Genomic DNA, 22,298 nt, shown 5'->3' with positions numbered 1-22,298 from the left:
ACATGACTGCACAAGTTACACACCCATGAAGTTATTAGACTTGCTTACAAGACTGAGAAAGCCAACACTGATGTGTCATGGTAGCAAGGGAGAAATTTATGGATTGGTGAAGCATTAAATTATATTGAGGGGGGCTGGGAAGGTGGCTCAGTGGTAGGTGGCTCAGCACTTGCCTTGCATGCATGAGACCCTGGGTTCGATTTCTCAGCACCACATAAGCAAAAAGAAAAAAGCCGGAAGTGGCGCTGTGGCTGAAGTGGTAGAGCGCTAGCCTTGAGCTGAAGAGCTGAAGGACAGCGCCCAGGCCCAGAGTTCAGGCACCACGACCGGACCCCCGCCAAAAAAAATTATATTGAAGAAAGTTTAAACTATAATCAGCTAAACAGTATCAGACATCTCTGTGGAACAAAGGACAAAGAATGGACCAGCATCTGGAAATCTGGCTCTAGATCCAGCCCTGCCATACTCTACAACTTCTGGCACATGATTTCCCTCTGTGAGCTTTTCTTTGCCTATTAGATTTTTAAATTCACTTCTAAATTCACTGACTTGCTGTGTTCTAAAAAGATTAGTAGTGCCACATCGTCTGTTGAATATTCCTTTTGACAGTAAGATATTGCTCTTTGAGAGTAAGTTTGATTTCTGCAAATGAACAATGACTATTTAGACAAGTCTAATGAGAATAGTAATGTTTTTAGTAACAGAAAAAATTAGATGTGGCCTGAATCATGAGATTTTAGTTTAAAAATGACTTTAATGTTGACATAACCAGCATTGTGACAGTCAGTTGAGTATTGTAAAAGAAGTTGTAAGCTTGAAAGACCATAAATTCATCCTAATGCTGCAAGTTGCTTAAATATCTTTGAGTGGCTCAAGTCTGTAATCCCAGCTACTTGAGAGGCAGAGATGGAGTAATTGCAGTTTGAGGCCAGTGTAGAAGAAAAAAAAGTCATGACACTCCATCTCAACCAATGGCTTGGATACTGGGCACTACCCTGTCATCGCAGATGCATGGGGAAGCATAAGCAGCACAGGTTAGCTGGGGAGAGTGAAGCAAAAAAGGACTGAGAACATGAATCAAGTATAGAATGCCTGCTGGATGAGGGCAAGGACCTGAATTCAATCCCTACCATTTAAAAAAAGAAAAATTCTTTTAATTTCAGACATGACTTCAGGGGCAATTTAAAACCTGTATAAGGAAGAATATCATATAAAAATCACAACTTAAAAAAAAGAATCACACCTTTTATATTGAGATGAAAACTTGTTTGGGGGACCAGATAAGTATCCTCCCCACAAATCAAGAAGTAACCAAATAGCCATCCCCAAAGTAAGGATAATTTAAATTATTCTTTTCTAGAAAACAGAAAGGACTGCCCTGGTGGACTATAATTCTAGCTACTCAGAAGGCTAAGATCTGAGAATCATGGTTTGAAGCCAGCCCAGGTAGAAAAATCTATGTGTCTCTCATTTCCATTTAACCAGAAAAATAATGCCAGAAGTGAAGGTGTGGCTCAAGTGGTAGAGCACCAGCTAGGCATGAATGAAAAGAGCCAAGTGTGAGGGAGCCTGAAGCCTTGATTTCAAGCCAAGTACCACACAAAAGAAAAAAAACCGAAGTACTTAGGAGAGGAATATATAAAATATTAAAGTTAATAAACTTTAGAACTAAAGAGCAGAGAATAAAGCAAGGAAAAAAGGAAAATAGGGAGGACAAAACTAAGTATAGAAGAAAAGACAATGAATTAGAAAAGTGAAGGGATTGGAATTGGGTGGTAAAGAGAACTTTAAGTATTTATAATTTTTCAAATCAAAAAAGATGAGGCAAATATTATAATAAGGACAATGCCTAGTCACAGTTCCATGAAATTTTCTATATTTAAACATCACAATATTACAAAAAGAAAAGAAAATGATAAACTCTGAACCGTTTCTGTTTCTGGCAGATCAAGGATCTTTGAAATGTTAGTTAGGGATTCAGAACTCTTAGGCTTTTAGACTTCCTAAGAGTAGAGTAACTATTTACATCCTAGCCAAGGTGGAGGTTCTGATTCTATCCTAAGATGATTATTTTTTTCTCACAGACTTTCCTGCCTGGGCTGACTTTGAATGTGATCCTCAGATCTCAGGCTCCTGAATAACTAGGATTACAGGTGTGAGCCACCAGCACCAGGCTTGGGCTCTTGTCTTCTGCCAGACAAGAGGGAGCCCTTGGGCTGGGAAGGTGGCTCAGTGGTAGAGCGCTTGCCTTGCATGCATGAGGCCCTGGGTTCCATTCCTCAGCACCACATAAGCAGAAAAAGCCAGACGTGGAACTGTGGCTCAGGGAGAGCACTAGCCTTGAGCTAAAGAGCTGAGGGACAGTGCCCAGGCCCAGAGTTCTGGCCCCATGACCGACCAAAAAAAAAAAAAAAAGAGGGAACCTTTTCCCTGGTGGCTGTAAAGAATAGAAGTAAGTGCCTTTCTTGACACTTCTATAGAAAGCCAGTTGTACTTCATGTTATTCCAAATCCCTATATTTAATGATTCAGGCCACAGAAATCCAAGATCAATAATGTCTTCAGTTAATGCTATTCTTCAGAGAATCTCTCTGATGGTCTCAGTTCTGTGGTGAATGGAAATAAGCTACAGAATGAAATTTAAACCACACTTGGTTTCCAAATATCTTCCCATAAATTAAAAATTCTACAGTATGTCTAATGGACCTCTAAGATTAACAGTGCAAATGATGACAGACATGATTAAGCTAGCAAGAAGCTGAGGCATGGGGTTGGAAGGACTGGACAGAGAATGCAAAGGAGAAGAAGGAACTGATGGAAAGGGCCCGGAGAAGCACTGGTTGTAGTTTTGGCTCACTTCTCAAGATTTTTTTTTCCTTTATGGGTAGGTCTAAAAGGCACTTCAGGGACTGAGTCCAACATTCTGAGGGATCTTTTAATCAGCCTCAGCCATGACTAACAGGAAAACATTAAAAAGACAAGGCCAACAGGGCATGAGGAATTCATCAGCATCTGAAGTTATTAGTTCTTATTCTGTCTTTGGTTAGCCAAGTCCCAGAGGTTCAAAATCCTTGCTGAACCAGTAACCAACAACTTTTAACTACCATAAGTTGAGCCACCATCACTGCTGCATGGACAAATGAGTGTCACCTTAATTGACATCCTTGACTCCATTCTGTTCTGTTTTATCCATTCCCCACACAGTTTTTTTTTCTGCCCCCCCCCCCCCGCCCAAACAGTTCAAATCACATTACCCTCTGCTGAAAACCTTTAATAGCTTTCTGTTGTTCTTGAAATAAGATTCAATTTTCCTATAAGGTATTGCTACTTTCAGTGACTTCATCTGATAGAGTCTCCCTCTAAATTACTACCTTCTTGACAGATTGTGCTTCTTTCTGTCTGCAGAATATGCCAAACTCCTTTCTACATTAAGACCTTTACATTTGCCATTCCCTTTGCTCTAAATGTTTTTTCCCCTTCTGGTCCTGAGCTTGATTCTCTCAGTTCTTCATATGGCTGGATTGTTGACAAAACTTGGCACAAGTATTACCTCCTTCTTCAACCACTCTATCAAACCAGATCTCCTCTCTCTATTCTATGCCTCCTGTTTCTTTCATAGCACTGATTATACTTCATAATGATCTCTGTTTATCTTTGCATTTGCTTTTCTCTCCCCTGTAGGATGGAAATTCTATGAATACAGGTGCCTTGTTACTATGTTCATTTTGCAACTCTGATTACTAAGCAATGTCTGGCACAAATCAGGCACTGACTAAAAAACTGGTGAAAAAATGGGTGTAGAGATAAGGAAACCACCACCACTAATAAAAAGGTGGCTCAGTGGTAGACCGCTTGCCTTGCATGCATGAAGTCCTGTGTTCAACTCCTCAGCACCACATAAGCAGAAAAAAACCGGAAGTGGTGCTGTGGCTCAAGTGATGCTGTGGCTCAAGTGGTGCTGTGGCTAAAGCGCTAACCTTGAGCTGAAGAGTTCAGGGACAGCGCCCAAGCCTAGAGTTCAGGACCACAACCGACAAAAAAAAAAAAAAAAAAAAAAGTCCGGATCTGTTGATTCTTTTTGGCCAACAGGATTACTTAAAAATCAGATTGGATATGATATTCTACATATACTAGGGAGAAAATAAACTATTTAATTGTGGGCAGGAGCAGGATGGGAAAATAGGTAACTCCTATGTACAACACTTTAATAATAACAATAAAATTATATTAAAAATCAGATTGGATCTTTGCCTTTTGTTCAGGTTTAGTTTATATAAGTTTTCCTTATATAAGTGCTAGGACATGCTCAGGACTCTGGTTTTTCTTAATATATTTGGTCTTGTTTTAGACCAAGAAAGATAAAAGATTATCAATTGTAGATAATAGTGCCTACCTCTGGTGGAGCCATAATATGGAGCTTTATTTTACTTTATTTTATTTTTTGGGTCCAGTCGTGGGGCCTGAACTCTGGGCCTGGACACTGTCCCTCAGCTCTTCAGCTCAAGGCTAGCGCTCTACCACTTGAGCCACAGCGTCACTTCCAGCTTTTTTCTTTTTGCTTATGTGGTGCTGAGGAATCGAACCCAGGGCCTCATGCATACAAGGCAAGCGCTCTACCACTGAGCCACCTTCCCAGCCCAATATGGAGCTTTAGAACTGGAGGAAAGCTTCAGGATTATCTTAACCAGTGATGACTAATTTGTTTATAGTAAAAAACATTGATTTTTAGTCTAGAGCTTGATGAATCTTTTTTTTTTTTTTTTTTTTGGGCTGGTCCTATGGCTTAAACTCAGGGAATGAGCTCTGTCCCTGAACTTCTCTGTGCTCAAGGCTAGTGCTCTACCACTTGAGCCACAGCACCACTTCTGGCTGAGTAGTTTATTGGAGATAAGAGTCTCCCAGACTTTCCTGCCCAGGCTGGCTTTGTACTGTGGTCCACATATTTCAGCCACCTGAGTAGCTAGGATTATAGGCATGAGCTGCTGGCAGCTGACTTGATAAATCTTACACACACACACACACACACACACACACACACACACACACACACTGACACACAAACACACACATACAGACACATAGACACAGACAGACAGACACACACACACACACATGCCAGATATTATCTTTTTTTGGAGGGGGGGCTTGAACTCTGGGCTTGGGCACTATCCCTTCACTCTTCAGCTCAGGGCCAGTGCTCTACTGCTTGAGCCACAGCACCACTTCCGGTTTTCTAGTGGTTACTTGGAGATAAGAGTCTCATGGACTTCTCTGCCTGGGCTGGCTTTGAACCATGATCCTCAGATCTCAGCCTCCTGAGTAGCTAGGATTACAGGCATGAGCCACCAGCACCCAGCTACACCAGACATTATCCTAGAAAGCACTTGTACTCCGAATCTAGGAGACATAGTTTTAGTAAGCTTCCAAGTGTTTGTGATTTATGAGACACTGGTTTGGACCATCCATTCTTGTCTGACAGGGTCAGCTTAAAACTGTGATCCTAAGATCTTAGCTTCCTGAGTAGCTAGGATTCTTTTTTTTTAATTATTATTTTTTGGGAGGGTCCGGTCGTGGGGCCTGAACTCTGGGCCTGGGCGCTGTCCCTCAGCTCTTCAGCTCAAGCCTAGCACTCTACCACTTGAGCCACAGCACCACTTCTGGCTTTTTTTCTTTTTGCTTATTTGGTGCTGAGGAATTGAACCCTAGGCCTCATGCATGCAAGGCAAGCACTCTACCACTGAGCTACCTTCCCAGCCCAGAGTAGCTAGGATTATATGCATGAGCCACCAGCACCAGTCAAAACAAACACTTTTAAAGGAAAAGGGGGATTTGTAATAAACAGAATTTTGCTCATCTATTTGGATGCTAATCAATGTGAAATGAAATTAATGCTATTCAGGCAGACTATTTCCCCAAAAATAACAATCACCAGAACTCATCCGCAATGCTACAAGCAACTTTCTGAAGACACCAAAATTAAAACACTAAAATGTGGCTGGGTTGAGGCAGAATACGTCTTTCTTAGAATAATTTATTATTTTCTTTTGAATGCTAGGAACTAGAAAAAGCAGGGTAAAGAAGAATGAAAAGCAACTTGTTTGATTTTTTTTTTTACTGCCTTTCTTTTGCTAACCTCCTCTTAACTACTCTATATTTGAAAGGTTAGAATCAAATCTGAATCCAATCTGGCTAACTTTCCAAGAAGTGAGGAATAATCAAGAATTCTTTTCTCATTCTGGAAGCAGATAGATTCAAGTATTCAGATTCAAGTTTTCAACTGAATCCATCTGCTTCTTGTAAAAGAGTGAAGAACAAGGAATCATTTTTTTCCCTACTGTGCAGCAGAGGAGGTTTGCTGCTCATTTGTTTGGAATCTCACACACAAACAAGAAAACAGTCAGTGATACTACAAACATATTTTCAAACTCCCACTCCATCTCACTGGCAGGAAGGTTCTTGTAGATCTACCTTGGGAACAACTGAAGAGCAGTATTAGGCAGACCAGAAGAGCAGGTTTTTACAAAAGAAATAAAATTAGTAAAAGATAACCTTTACAACCAGAAGAGCAGGTTTTTACAAAAGAAATAAAATTAGTAAAAGATAACCTTTACAGCCTAGGTCGTCTGAAGTATAACCTTCAAGAACAATAGAGAATCTCTAAAGGCAGCAGAAGAAAAGAAAATTGTTTCTTTCTACTTACAGTGCAAGTGACTATGCCTTAATCAGCCTAAGAGAAGTCAGAGTAGAGTGTCCTCTCTCTGTTCTTGGGTGCAGAGAGGCAGGGAGTGCAGCTGAGGGATACTTTAAAGGCCCAGGAACCCCACCTAATCCCTTTGTTTTCAGCCAAGCAAAAACTGACTATTCATACAGTGGCCACAAGTTTTGCGGCCTGGTCTTCCTATATTTCTCCCAGTCTTTGGAATTGAAATTGATGTTGACATTGAGGTTGGAAGGGGTGGAAGCAAAGTGGTTGTACTTCATAGGCAGATTTTAATGAGAATTTAATTCAGAATCAACCCCAGGAGACAGAATGAAACTCAGACCTAGTAAGTTATCCTGAAAAACAAATCCTGCCTAGCCTGCAAAACAAAACAACAGCAACAAAAACAAATCCTGTATAAGAAGGGTTCAATTCAACTTCTTTTAGAAATTCTGGATGGGGGGCTGGGAAGGTGGCTCAGTGGTAGAGCACTTGCCTTGCATGCCTGAGGCCCTGGGTTCGATTCCTCAGCACCACATAAGCAAAAAGAAAAAAGCCGGAAGTGGTGCTGTGGTTCAAGTGGTAGAGTGCTAGTCTTGAGCTGAAGAGCTGAGGGTCAGTGCCCAGGCCCAGAGTTCAGGCCCCATGAACGGACCAAAAAAAAAAAAAAAAAAAAGAAATTCTGGATGGGCTAAGGAAGAGTTGGTAGAGAAGTTACACCAAATAGATAGGTAGATTGCTGTGGCCTGGCTGGCCTTGTTAGTAAAATCTCCTTGGGGACTTCCATTATTGGTCTCATAATTTTCAAATTTCAATGTAATTTTTCACTAATTTCAAGGAGCTGCATTTCCACTGACTCTGTAAATGATTAGGCTGTGGCTCTCTTCCTTAATCACTTGGAATCAGCTAGAATTTATAAGACCCCAGGGTGATGTGAATCTTAGAGGCCTTGCAGAAAGTCAGTTTAATGAAGGGCACTACAGAAAGCATTGTCTGTTTTTGTGGGAATAGGGTGAAATGGTGGGATGGGGGTGACACAATCCTGCATTAATTTATCCTGGTCTGGGGACCAAATTCTTTTTGGTGATTTGTAGGAACAAGAACAACTAAAAGCGAAGTGAGTAAAGAGACCTGGATTCTAGGTCACTTTTTCTTTGTGATCTTGGGCAAGTTACATCAACTGTCTGAACCCCACAATTTCATTTACTTAGCACACTGGGAAAATAGGATCCAATGAAGCACTCATAGCCGGGTGCCGGTGGCTCATACCTATAATCCTAGCTACTCAAGAGGCTGAGATCTGAGTATCACAGTTCAAAGCCAGACTGGGCAGGAAAGTCCGTGAAACTCTTATCTCCAATAAACAACCAGAAAACAGGAAGTGGTGCTGTAGCTCAAGTGGTAGAGCGTTAGCCTTGAGCTGAAGAGCTGAGGGACAGTGCTCAGGCCCTGAGTTCAAGCCCCACGACTGACCAAAAAACAAACAAAAAACCCAAAACCCAAAAACAAACCCTGAAGCACTCCATAAATGTAGATGTTTTCTGAATTTTTACTAGTTATTTATTTATTTTATTTATTCATTATCAGTCGTGGGCGCTGCCCCTGAGCTCTTTTCCATAAGTCTAGCACTGTACTACTTTGAGCCGCATCTCCATTTCTGGTTTTAGAGTAGTAAATTGGAGGTAAGAGTATCATGGGTACTTTTCTGCCTGGGCTGGCTTTGAATCATGATCCTCAGATCTCAGCCTCTTGAGTAGCTAGGATTAAGGCATGAGTTACTAGTGCCTGACTTTGTTTGCTATTTTTTTTTTTTTTTTTTTTTTTGTCGGTCATGGGGTTTGAACTCCAGGCCTGGGCGCTGTCCCTCAGCTCTTCAGCTCAAGGCGAGCGCTCTACCACTTGAGCTACAGCGCCACTTCCGGTTTTCTGGTGGTTTATTGGAGATAGGAGTCTCATGGTCTCTCCTGCCCGGGCTGGCTTTGAACCGCGATCCTCAGATCTCAGCCTCCTGAGTAGCTAGGATTACAGGCGTGAGCCACCAGCGCCCGGCTTGTTTGCTAAATTTTAACTCATCATATGACTCAATAAACAAGTTATTTGGCTCAACAATTTGAATGGGGTTGAGAGAAGAGGAAGCAACATCTTAAGTCATATAGACATTAGATAAACTGATGAGGGGTTGATATAAGTAGAGTTAAGTGGAAAAGAAGAAAAAAGGAGAAAAAGAAGCAGAAAAGAATTTAGATTTCTAGATAAAGTCTTGTCTTAGGTGCTGTTTATAATCTTAAGATATAATAATATAAAATATGATACTATAAGGAATATAAGTCTACAATAAGAAATTCATTTCTTGCCGGGCACTGGTGGCTCATGCCTGTCATCCTAGCTACTCAGGAGGCTGAGATCTGAGGATCATGGTTCAAAGCCAGCCCAGGCAGGAAAGTCCATGAGACTTTTATGTCCAATTAACCTCCAGAAAAACCTGGAAGGGGCACTGTGGCTCAAGTGGAAGAGCACTAGCCTTGAGCTGAAGAACTCAGGGACAGTGCCCAGGCCCGGAGTTCAAGCCCCACAACTGACAAAAAAAAAAAAAAAAGAAGAAGAAGAAAAAAATTAATTTCTTAAAACTAGTTAGCCAGGAGAGAATTCTGGGAAGATGACAGAAGATGAAATACCAGGAATCTATCTCCATTCCTAGACAAAAATTATACTGGCAAGCCAGGCTCTGGTGGCTCACACCTGTAATCCTAGCTACTCAAGAGGCTGAGATCTGAGGATCGGGGTTCAAAGCCAGCCTGGGCAGGAAAGTCCATGAGGCTCTTCAATAAACCACTCAGAAAACTAGAAGTGGTCTGTGGCTCAAGTGGTAGAGTGCTAGCCTTGAGCTGAAGAGCTGAGGGACAGCGCCCAGGCCCAGTGTTCAGGCCCCACAACCAACAAAATATAAAATAAAATAAATTACATTGGCAGAATCTTTAACAATTTTTGAAATCTAGAGTCTGTTGAAGGCTTGTAACTTCTGGAGAAGGGTTGGGAAGTAAACTATGGTTTATTTGAGGATTTGTTGTTTCAGCTCTTAACACAGTAATAATCATTCATTTTCTGGGCTAGCCAGTTTTCTGTGACAAAATCATGATACAACAACTTAAAAGGAGGAAAGATATGTTTTGGTTTAGTCAGTCCACAGTTGCTTGGTTCCATGCCATTAGGCAGAAAACCATGGAACCAGGACTATGTGGTGAAGAAGATTCTTTGCCTCATGGTGGTCAGGAAGTGGAGACTGAGGAAGAGAATGGAGACCAGGTATAATAGTCAAAGGCACACCCTCAGTGACCTACTTCCTCCAACCAGGCCCTACTTCCTACAGTTCTAGAATGTTCCAAATAGCTCTATTGGCTGAGGATCAAACAGTTAACACATGAGCATGGGGAGACATGTCAAACTATGATATCTCTGAAATCAGCTCTGTGGCAGGCCACACTGCATAGTGTATTCCTGGAGCAGCTGGTATAAAGCTTGCTAGAGCTTATGTGGGCAAAAGGATCTAAGGTGGGATAGATGAGGAGACAGGGAAATTAAAATTAATAAATGAAAGGGTCAGACCATATTAAAGCCAGGAAGTAAAAACTAAAACACCTCTTCTTGTTTAAAAAAAAAAAGAAGATATAAAGGAGCCACCTAAATCTGCCTTCTACTTTGAGATGTTAAAAACACTGTAAACTCTTTACAATAGTTAAAGAGACAGAATTGGAAAACATGCCCTGCAAGAGGAAGTCCCCAAATCACTTATTATGCCTATGTTTTGGGTAGGTCTAGATTACACCTCCATTTAATAGAATAGTGAACAGCACATAGCTTACCCATCCAGAACCACTGTCTAAGGGTTGGGAGTTGCTAGACTACATGACCGTCTCTTGGTTCTGAAAGTATAAAGGCATAGAAAGGAATCATCATTTTGAGACTTTAACTCCTTTTCCTGCTTAGGGAACAGAAAATGTTTCTTCCTGATCCCCACCCCTGCCCATTTCTCTCTACTTTATACTGTTAAACCAAAATCAATCTTTGTTAAAACTTCAACCTTGTGAGATTCTCCTGATTGAGTCATGTTGAATTGTATATATATGAGTAAAGTTAGAAAGTGACTATGTTTGCTAGGAAGGGTATAGCAAACTTTGGGGACGGGGGAAAATCCAATTTCCCAGTTATGAAATTGTTAAATTCAAATGTCCAGTTTTCCTTTCCCCTCCTTTCCCCTCCCCCCCCAGCCCTTGCCTTACATTGCCCTTCCCTTCCTTTTCCCTAATTCAATCTTTTTCCCTGCTACTAGAACTGAGGGCCTCATGCTTAAGTATAGTCTCTTTTGTCTTAACTGGGATTGCAGGCATGTGCCTACATGTTGGTTTGATCCAATCCTAATAAATTTTTATTTCTTATTCTTGTCTCATTGGGCTGGTTAGTATCTCCAATATGATATTGAATAAAATAAAGCATTCTTGCTATTTTTTAAACAAAGAATATCTTCAATATTTTATTTTATTTTATTTATTTTTGGGGTCCGGTTGTGGGGCCTGAACTCTGGGCCTGGGCACTGACCCTCAGCTCTTCAGCTCAAGGCTAGCACTCTACCACTTGAGCCACAGTGCCACTTCTGGCTTTTTTCTTTTTTCTTATGTGGTGCTGGGGAATCGAACTCAGGGCCTCATGCATGCAAGGCAAGCGCTCTACCACTGAGCCAACTTCCCAGCCCCTCTTCAATATTTTAAGATAATATATGGTTTTATAGATATCCTTTACTAGAGTAGGGTTTCTTTTTAAATCATAATTGGATGTTATGCTTTTCTTGTTAGTACAATCATTTGGTTTTAAAAAAAATTTGTTAATGTAAAAATTAGATTAATTTTATATTATTAAACTCATTTTACAGTTTAAATATAAACCCAACTTGCTTATGCTAAACTCTATATAATGCTAGATTTAGCTAATTTTTATTTAAAGTTATTTTATTCATAAATGAAATTAACATATAATTTTCCTTTATTTGATTTTGAAATCCAAGTTATGCTACCTTCATATACTGAACTATGTTCTTTTTCATATATATGTATAATATATAAATAAAACATATACTATAAATGATATTTATCATTTAATATATTTATATTATATATTTTCATATATAATTTTAAGTAGTTGTGTAGTTTCAATTTAACAAGTCAGATCATGAGTACAATGCATGTTGACTGTTACTCCTTCCATTGTTCTCTCCAATCTTCCAATCCCAGAACTATCTTCTTTGAAATTTTTTTTCTGGAAATTTAGTGTGAGAATGCTTTTCAAAATGAAGGAAGGAGTAACAATGTTCTACAAGAAATGTACTCATTATTTATGTAACTGTAACCTCTCTGTACATCACCTTTACAATAAAAATTAAGTTAAATTTAAAAAAAAGATTGTCAGCTGGGAAGGTGGCTCAGTGGTAGAGTGCTTGCCTTGCATGTATGAGGCCCTGGGTTTGATTCCTCAGTACCACATAAGCAAAAAGAAAAAAGCCACAAGTGGCGCTGTAGCTCAAGTGGTAGAGTGCTAGCATTGAGCTGAAGAGCTGAGGCCCAGAGTTAGGCCCTATGACCAATAAAAAAAAAGATTGCTTGTTCAAAGACTGAAGATGTGGCTCAGTGGTAGAGCACTTGCCTAGCAAATGAGGTCTTGAGTTCAAGCCCTCGTACTGTCATAGAAAAGGAAGAAAGAAGAAAAGAAAGGTTTCCTATTTCTTGAAATTTTGGTAGAACTTACTATTTAGGTTTTCCCAAGTAATTTAGAATAGGCTATGATCCAATTTTATTTTATTTTTTGTTGGTTATGGGACTTGAACTTTGGGCCTGGTGCTGTCCCTGAACTCTTCAGTTCAAGGCTAGTGCTCTACCACTTGAGCCACAGTGCCACTTCCGGTTTTCTGAGAGGTTTATTGGAGATAAGGAGTCTCACAGACTTTCCTGCCAGTCTGGCTTTGAATTGTGATCCTTAGATCTCAGCCTCCTGAGTAGCTAGGATTACAGGTATGAGCCACCAGCACCCTGCTTGACCCAATTTTATTAATGGCCATTTGGCAATTGTGTTTTTCTGCTTCTTCTAGAATCAACTAGAATCTATCCGTTTTCATTCTTTCAATTTATTGGCCTAAATTGTTCATACTATTCTCATCTATTTAATCTATCACTTGTCATAGACCATGGAGCCTCAAGGGACCACTAGGAGAACATAGGCTTTTTCTTAGTATTTTGGTTAACTTGTAGCTTGTTTGTACAGAGTAGAAGTGAATCATCATCTCTCATTTGTAATATTGTTTACTATTTCATTCTTTTAATTGTACTGCAGGTATTTTGAAAGCACCATTTTTTTTTCTTTACTTAATATTCTTTACTTAATATTTGATTTATTTTCCATTGATTTCTGATTTTTATAATACAGTGTTTTTTTGTACTTTCTTTGGACTTATTTTTTGGTACTTTTTTCTTATCTTTATAAGCTGAGTGTTTATTAACCTGGGATACTTTTAAAAATGGAAGGCAAGTATATATGTTTTATACTTTATTAGAATTTTTTTTAGATACTGGGATTTGAGTCCAGGACTTTACACTTTTTTTTTTTTTTTTTGGGTCCAGTCATGGGGCCTGAACTCTGGGCCTGGGCGCTGTCCCTCAGCTCTTCAGCTCAAGGCGAGAGCTCTACCACTTGAGCCACAGCGCCACTTCCAGCCTTTTTTTTTCTGCTTATGTGGTGCTGAGGAATTGAACCCAGGGCCTCATGCATGCAAGGCAAGCGCTCTACCACTGAGCCACCTTCCCAGCCCAAGGCTTTACACTTCTAAAGAAAGCACTCTACTACCACTTGAGCCATATCTCCATCCTTTAAACATTATTAGATTTTTTCAAAATTTCAAAATTCTAGTGTTTCCCACTGGAATCCAGAATTTCTATTTCTTACATCCTTACCAAGAGTTGATATGTGAGACTTCAAAGTTTTTTCCCAATCAGATGTGGGGGGACTATGTCTTATTCATCATTTCTCTAATGCTTAAATAGGACACAGAAATTCTGGGTTAATCTTTGTTTACTGAATAAATTTAAAGGAAATGGAATTCACTTTAAAATATGAGTAAAGATTTTATAATTGAAGCCAGCACAAGGTGGAATGGGCTATGCATGGTCATGTGTTCTCCATTACTGAAGGTTTTGAAGCATAGGCAGAATTATTGCTTGGAATGACTAGAAGTGGTTATCTCATAGAAAAGGGCTAAATCCTAGAACCTTTAAAGTTTAAGTGAACTCTGAATTTTAAAAAGATTCTACAGGTTTGAAAGAATGGAACACATTCTTTCTTCATTTTAGAGAATCTTTGTTTATGGTGGAAGTGAAATGATGGAAAGGTGGCAAACATAAACTTTAGGACAGCTGGAACATAGTGTGCATGGGCTGCAGAAAGAGTTGTAAGAATGCTATAGATAAAATAATACCAACAACATACTTATCTTACTTCATAATTTGGCTGAATTTCAAATAGTGTGAGTACAGAGATCTCTTTCTTCATATTTTTTGTCTTTCCTCATATTTTACAATGAATTTGGTTTTGGGGGGGGGGGGGGTCCGGTCGTGGGCCTGAACTCTGGGCCTGGCCGCTGTCCTTCAGCTCTTCAGCTCAAAGCTAGTGCTCTACCACTTGAGCCACAGTGCCACTTCCGGCTTTTTTCTTTTTGCTTATGTGGTGCTGAGGAATCAAACCCAGGGCCTCAGGCATGCAAGGCAAGTGCTCTACCACTGAGCCACCTCCCCAGCCCTGGTTACTTGGTGTTTATGCAGAGTAGCAGTGTAGTCATGAGCTTTTACTTTTCCAAGAGTCAAGGCAGTGGAGGCTAAGGAAACAGAGTAGCGTTACCCCAAGGCATCTTTGGGGATACTAAAGCAAATCTAATTGTCATAGTAGAATTAGAAAATATTCCACATGGTATAAATCTAAGTAATTAGTTTATAGAATTACTACTGTATGCCAGGCATTATGATAGATATCACAGATAGGAGAAGGCAATATATTTTCTGCATTTGAAAATATTTATAATCTAGTAAGACCCAAAAGAATAGAGTAAATCTAGGTAGTTTTAAGTCTGCCTAGGAGAACAGCCCCATTCAAGGAGGGGTGGCCAGAAGACAGATTGACCTTTGGAAAGAAAAGTGGAGCCGGGTGCTGGTGGCTCGCGCCTGTAATCCTAGCTACTCAGGAGGCTGAGATCTGAGGATCGCGGTTCAAAGCCAGCCCGGGCAGGAGAGACCGTGAGACTCCTATCTCCAATAAACCACCAGAAAACCGGAAATGGCGCTGTAGCTCAAGTGGTAGAGCGCTTGCCTTGAGCTGAAGAGCTGAGGGACAGCGCCCAGGCCCAGAGTTCAAGCCCCACGACCAACAAAAAAAAAAAAAAAAAAGAAAAGTGGAAGGGATCCAGCAATTCCTGACACTATTCCTTCCTGCGTTTCCACACCAGATGTAAGGGTTGCTGGAAGAGACCACCATGCAGTTTAGGCAGAAGAGAGATTATTGGGAGAACCAAACCACTGGCCTGCACTAGATGTAGGTGTGCAGAGAGTGGTGTGTAGCAGCTTGACTAATGGTGGAGAGAGATTATATAGGGAAAGGTGAAGGAGAGGTATGGCCACAGTGAATGCCTGGGGTCATTTTGCTCACAGTCAGTTGATTGACAGGTGATTAACAGTTACAGATGATTATGGGTTTCAAGCAGGTGATTTCTGGTAAGGCTACAGTGCTATCCTTCATGAGGAGGAAGGGAGGGGAGAAGGGGACTGTTCTGGGCAGACCTAACACGATCTTCAGTTAGGCTAAGACAATTTCAGTTAAATTATGCTTCTTTGAAACAATATTCCCAGTGTTTTATCAGTTTTCATGGATTTGAAATGTTCTGAACTTCATTATATGAAATTTAAGATGCTTCAAGATAAGATGTGAATACCACTGAACTAGAGCTTAAACTTTTGAACATTTAACAAAGCAGTATTTCTTCATTTTTAGCCTTATATATTTGTCTCAGAATCATGGTAGTGAGAGTTGCTAGTTCAGTATAAAGTTTCCTGGACTTCACTTCTCATTTATGGAGAGACAGAAAGAGGGGGGATGGGAGAAGAAGAGGGAAAGGACAGGGGAGGGGGAGGGGGAGAGGGACAGAGAACTGAGGCTTGAACTCAGGGTCTGAGCATGGTCCTTGAACTTTTTTGCTCGTGGCTAGTGCTCTACCACTTTAGCCACAGCTTCACTGCTGGCTTTTTGGTAGTTAATCAGAGTTATGGACTTTCCTTCCCAGGCTTTGACCTGCAATCTTCAGATCTCAGTGCCCTGAGTAGCTAGGATTACAGGTGTGAGCCACCAGTGCCAGCTTCTAAATAATAATCTTAGAGGGTGAACCTATAAACTTTGTAATTGAAACAAATTTAGTAATTTCCATGAATGATAAGCTTTATGTAAAGCTTTCCTACAATAAAGCTTTAAGAAAAATTTCCCTACAATAAAATGATAAAGAAAAACCATTACAATTGTGAAAAATGATTATAGCATTCCAAGGTAGTCATTCCAGTCACACTCAGATAAATAGTCTTGAGGCAACAGGGATAAATTATATTCAAGTCCCAAACACCTGCTCCAATGATCCGGAAAGCCCAGGTAATTATGTTTTGGATTAGTTTGTTTTTTGCTGGACCTGGGGCTTGAATTCAGGGCCTGATCTCTATCCCTGAGCCTCCCTGTGCTCAAGGCTAGTGCCACAGCACCACTTTCACTTTTTTTTTTCTGTTTAAGTGGTACTGAGGAATTGAATCCAGGACTTCATACATGCTAGGCAGGCACTCTATCACTGAACCACATTCCCAGCCCCCTGCTATGACTTTAAAACTACTTTTTCTTAGAAAACTGTGAACACCTGCCAATCAGCTCTCAAAGGTTACAAGTTTCAATGAGCTTTCTTTCAAATCAGTAGGTAGATTTTTTTTCTCTTTCCTTCAATCAAATCCCTTTTTTTTGTACTCTGGAAATACTGAAGGCCTGTATGTATGTGTGTGTAGGATTGAAATATTTTTTTATTTGTTATTTATTCCCAAGTAAAACCTTTTCTTGTATTGAGATTTGCCTCTTGTTTGACCTAATCTTCAACCTCAAGGGCTGATTCCTTGACTCCTAGCAGCTCAGAGATTACATAAAAATCACAGCAGTAGAGAGCTGACTAAGATCAAAGTTCAGGAAAATAAAACACCAGGGAGCAAATACAATAAAGGGGTGGAGTGGGGTCAAAGGGAAAGGGGTAGACAAATGAAGAGGAGAAGGGGAGGAAAATGCTGACAAGATTTCAATGTATATCCTAAAAAATTAAGATGAGAGGCTGGGAAGGGGGCTCAGTGGTAGAGCGCTTGCCTTGCATGCCTGAGGCCCTGGGTTCGATTCCTCAGCACCACATAAGCAAAAAGAAAAAAAGCCAGAAGTGGTGCTGTGGCTCAAGTGGTAGAGTGCTAGCCTTGAGCTGAAGAGCTGAGGGACAGCGCCCAGGCCCAGAGTTCAGGCCCCACGACTGGACCCCCCCTCAAAAAAAAATCCCTAAAATATTAAGATGAGTAAGGGTGGGTAGGGGTGAGATGTGACATTAATCAAGATACATTATATTCATAAATTGCTGCGTTAAATGGCAACTCCTTTGTACAACTACTTAAAGATAATAATTTAAATAATTAAAAAAGCAAAACTCTGAATGAAAAAAATACCTTTATTAGGCTGCCCACATTCTTCTTGAATTACCAAATGCTCTTTGCCCAGACTTATTACCCAGACAACAAATCCTCATTCAGACCTTGAACTTCTTACCTAGGCACACATTCATAATTTGCTTTTTTTATAGGTTTCAGATGCTCTTGTGTCCACTTGTGACCTCAGTGCTTGGTTGACAGAGAATGAAAGGAAATAACATGAGGAATTAGCTAGTACTCTTCCTGGTATTAATGGGTGCTCGATTTGCTGAATGGAGAAGCTAAAGCAAAATATAGTATCATCAAATTTTTTTTTTTTTTTGGTGGGTCATGGGGTTTGAACTCTGGGCTTGGGCGCTGTCCCTACACTCTTCAGCTCAAGGCGATCGCTCTACCGCTTGAGCCACAGAACCACTTCTGGTTTTCTAGTGCTTTATTGGAGGTAAGAGTCTCACAGACTTTCCTGCCCAGGCTGGCTTTGAACCTCGATCCTCAGATCTCAGCCTCCTGAGTAGCTAGGATTACAGGTGTGAGCCACCGGTGCCGGGCTTATCATGGCAAATTTATCTGCTAAAATTATAATCAAGTCTCTGTCTCTCTCTCTCTCTTGTTTTTGTTGGTTGTGGGGCTTGAAGGGCGCTGTCCCTCAGCTCTTCAGCTCAAGGCGAGTACACTACCACTTGAGCCACGTCATTTCCAGTTTTATGGTGGTTTATTGTAGATAAGAGTATCACAAACTTTCCTGCCCAGGCTGGCTTTGAACCATGATCCTCAGATTTCAGCCTCCTGAGTAGCTAGGATTACTGGCCAGTGCCTGGCTAAGTTAGATCTCTTTTAAGAACATAAGTTTAGACAAAACATAATTCATGAGTTGATCTATTTGTTTTCTTTCACTGAAATGTAGACTAGCTTTTATTCTGTCTTTTTTTATTAATAAGTTTTTTTAAATTGTGAAAATACTGTACAGAGGGGTTACAATTACATGAGCAAGCAAGGTAATGAGTACATTTCTTATCAAGCATTGTTGCCTCCTCCTTTGTTTCTCCTTACCATCACTGCCCTCCCATCCTCCCCTCATTCTGTCTTGATGTAGCTCTCTCTCTCTCTCTCTCTCTTTCACACACACACACACACACACACACACACACATAACTAGGGTGATAGCATGATAGCAGCTTAAATGAATGTAGTAAAAGCTAATCTTCACCTGACATAAGATTCTCAAGTCACTTATACATGATGAAAATTTCAGATAGTCAAAACTGCCCCTGAAATCTCTTGGGAAGATGCAATGTTGGAAATGTATTGTCCTAATAAATGCCATTGTTTGTCCTTTAGTGTTGAAATATTCAGGGTTACTTTAGTCTATAACCAGATTAATGAGATAGCTTGCATTTAGGGGCAAGTAAAGTCAGTATATTTTAATTGCTAGGCTTACAAGTCCCAGAGAAGATCATACAAGAATTGAGACAAAGGATAGGTGTAGTAGTTCATGTTGGTAATCCCAGCTTCCTGGGAAGAAGAGATTGGGAGTGATGTGGTTTGAGGTCATTCAATTGTGGTTGTATATGCTAGTGTTCCCAGCTGGTGATCCCTACCCATACTTAGGCAGATTTTGGACCTATGCTGGCCCTGGCCAAAAATATGAGGTATTACCTGAAAAAATAAAGCAAAAAGGCCTGGAGGTATGGCTGCCTGCCTGCATGGTAAGAACCAGGTGCAAAGCCCTGAGTTCAAGGGAACACCAAAAAGAAAAAAAAGAATTGAGAGCACCTAGAAAATAGCAGATTAGGTCTGGGAAGGTGGCTCAGTGGTAGAGTGCTTGCCTTGCATGCCTGAGGACCTGGGTTCAATTCCTCAGCACCACATAAGCAGAAAAAAAAAAGCCGGAAGTGGCACTGTGGCTCAAGTGGTAGAGTGCTAGCCTTGAGCTGAAGAGCTGAGGGACAGCGCCCAGGCCCAGAGTTCAGGCCCCATGACCAGACCCCCCCCCCCCCCCCGCCAAAAAAAAAGAAAATAGGAGATTAGTCGATTTTTACCTTTTATTTCATATTCACAAAATTACTCAGTGAAACAATGGAGAAACCCCAACACTATTTAAGTTTCTTTCCTTTTTTTTTTTTTTTTTTTTTTGCTTTGTAGCATGATTGATTTTGTAGTATCTTGATGAAACTTCTTTATGTTAACAAACTTTGAAGAAAGATCTTTAGTGAGAATATTTCACTTTTTGTTTGCTTGGGTCTTTTTTGTTGTTGTTGCTGTTGTTTGTTATTTTTTTATTATGGGGCCTGGGCACTGTTCCTGAGCTTCTTTTGCTCAAGGCTAGCACTCTACCACTTGACCCCAACACCACTTCAGGTTTTTTTTTTTTTGTTTGTTTGTTTGTTTTTTGTGGTTAATTGGAGATAAGAATCTCACAGGAACTTTTCTGTTCTGGCTGACTTCAAACTACAATTCTCAGATCTCAGCCTCCTGAGTAGCTAGGATTATAGGTGTGAGACACCAGTGCCTGGCTCTGTTTGTTTGTTTTTGAGACAGGGTCTCTATGTAGTTTAGGATGGCCTCAAACTCTTAAATCTTCCTCAGCTTCCCAAATGTGCGCATTACAGACATGAATCACCATATCTGGCTTAGGATTTTTTTTAAATTTATTTTTAATGTGATGTACAGATGTATAAGGTAAGATAAGTACATTTTTTGTCAAACTTGTTACCCCTTCCCTCATTTTTCTCCTATTTTTTCTCTCCCCTCCCCCCAGAAATATTTCTTGACATTAGGAGAGGCAATGAACTGAAATAATCTTTGAATGTCACTGACTTTCATAAAGGTCTACAATTCACAAAGTAATTATTTAAATTCTCAATGATTCTAATATATTCACTCTATTTCAACAAATTCAAATATTTATTGAATGTATACTTTGTTCCAGGAATTATTGGCACTAGTGATATCATAGAAAACAATTAGACAAAATCAAACAGATGGAGGAGGTTGATCCTTTATTACCCTGTAAATCCATTCTTCCTTATGCTAAGAAAAAATTAATGAATGGCAATTTAAACAAGATAAATAGCAGTCTAAGATTCAGGCCACCAGCTTGCTATCCTTAATTATTAGCTTTTTTGCTCTCAAGAATGATCTGATATAGCCTAGTCCAGCATTAATAATTATAACAGCTACCAAAAAGTGAATTCTTACTGTATGCCAGTGACTTAACTAAGTGCTTTACATAGCTAATGCTACTTAGCTTTCACAATGACCTACTAAAGTAGGTATTATCTTCATGAATGCTTGTAAAAAACAGTCACAGATGCCCATGTAATTGTAACCCCTCTGTACAGTATGTTCTCAAATAAAATAAAATAAAATTTTAAATTAAAAAAAAAGTCACAGAGCTTTTTAACCCAATTTGAACTATTTCACTATATTGCTTTTCAAATGTCCCTTAATACTAGAGAGAAGCATAAATGGTTGAATGCTTCCTAGGTGTGCAGCCTTGGACTTATCCTATAGGAAAAGCAGAAATAGGAAGCTTTTGTTCCTGAGTTCAAGGAGCTCATCTCCTTTCCTGTAAGATGAGTCAAAAAAATTTTCAATGTGGGCTGGGAATGTGGCTTAGTGGTAGAGTGCTTGCCTAGCATGCATGAAGTCCTGGGTTCTATTCCTCAGTACCACATAAACAAAAAAAGCTGGAAGTGGTGCTGTGGCTCAAGTTGTAGAGCACTAGCCTTGAGCAAAAGAAGCTCAGAGACAGTATCCAGGCCCTGAGTTCAAGCCCCAGAACTGGCATTATATATATATATATATATATATATATATATATATATATATATATATATATATACACATACATATACACAAATATACATATAAACATGTGTGTATATTTATGTATATATATACATTATATATATACAAATATACATATAAACATGTGTGTATATTTATGTATATATATATATTTTTTTGTCGGTTGTGGGGCTTGAACTCTGGGCCTGAGTGCTGTCCCTATGTATATTTATTTATGTATATTTATTTATTTATATTCAATGAACAAAAGAATTCAGGGGATCAGTATGGCTGGGAGTGAGACTATAAGTCACAATAGATATGTAAGTCTCCTAGTGTTGAATCTTTCAGCAGACTCCAACCTTGCCCAAACCCATCTTTTATCAATGCCTGGTTTCCCTGCTCTTTGACCATTCTATGAACTCCATAGACCATGGAGGTCCCAGTCTGATTATGTCTGTGAAACAATGGGAAAGAATTTGGGGAATCTACCTTAGTATTTTACAGTCTGACAATTCAGTGAATTTGGCTTGAATCTGAGAGTGAGGAAAATTCTATTTCCAATGATGCAAAGAAAATCTTTGGAGAAAACTTGCATGTCATCTCAGAGACAATTGAAATAAAGGACCATCTATCAGAGGCACCGTGTGACAGACTATTCTACCACAGCCATTTCCTAATTGTATAGAACTAACGGGGTCATAAATTGCGGAAAGATTTAATGGTATATGATTAGTAGGACCAAACAATGTTACTAGGTTTTATGGTTATTCTGAATTTGTGAACTTACTGGAGATGTCAGAGGCTGCCATGGTTGGATGCTACTGTTTATTACTTGAATGCTTACAGTTGCAAATTAGGAAAGAATAAGCCTCAAGTTGGTTTTGCCTAGTTATTGCCTTCTTACACATCTTAGCACAGATGAGGACTCCCTCTCACTCTCATAACAATCTGTACTTTTCTTCCTTAGAGTTGAAAAATTATTATTTGTGTGGTTTGTATTTCCCTTCTAGAGTATAA

At 39.8% G+C, this 22,298-nt stretch overlaps 1 protein-coding gene across 8 annotated transcripts in view; it reads right to left on the bottom strand.

The window, feature by feature from the left end:
- The window catches only part of Asip (agouti signaling protein), a 189,288-nt gene that overhangs the window by 20,866 nt on the left and 146,124 nt on the right, over positions 1 to 22,298 (bottom strand). The window contains exon 1 of one of the 8 annotated variants that reach the window (XM_070007093.1): positions 6,700 to 6,766. The exons of the other annotated variants lie outside the window; for them this stretch is intronic. The gene's annotated coding sequence lies outside the window, so the exon portion shown is untranslated. Of the gene's footprint in view, positions 1 to 6,699; positions 6,767 to 22,298 lie in introns of those variants that run through there. 8 annotated transcript variants of the gene reach the window in all.

Source organism: Dipodomys merriami, unplaced genomic scaffold (assembly GCF_024711535.1).
Source record: "Dipodomys merriami isolate MVZ:Mamm:240054 unplaced genomic scaffold, mDipMer1.0.p SCAF_7, whole genome shotgun sequence".
Taxonomy (NCBI): Eukaryota; Metazoa; Chordata; class Mammalia; order Rodentia; family Heteromyidae; genus Dipodomys; species Dipodomys merriami.
The sequence above is the reverse complement of the archived record's forward strand: the minus strand, read 5'-3'. Positions and strand labels throughout refer to the sequence as shown.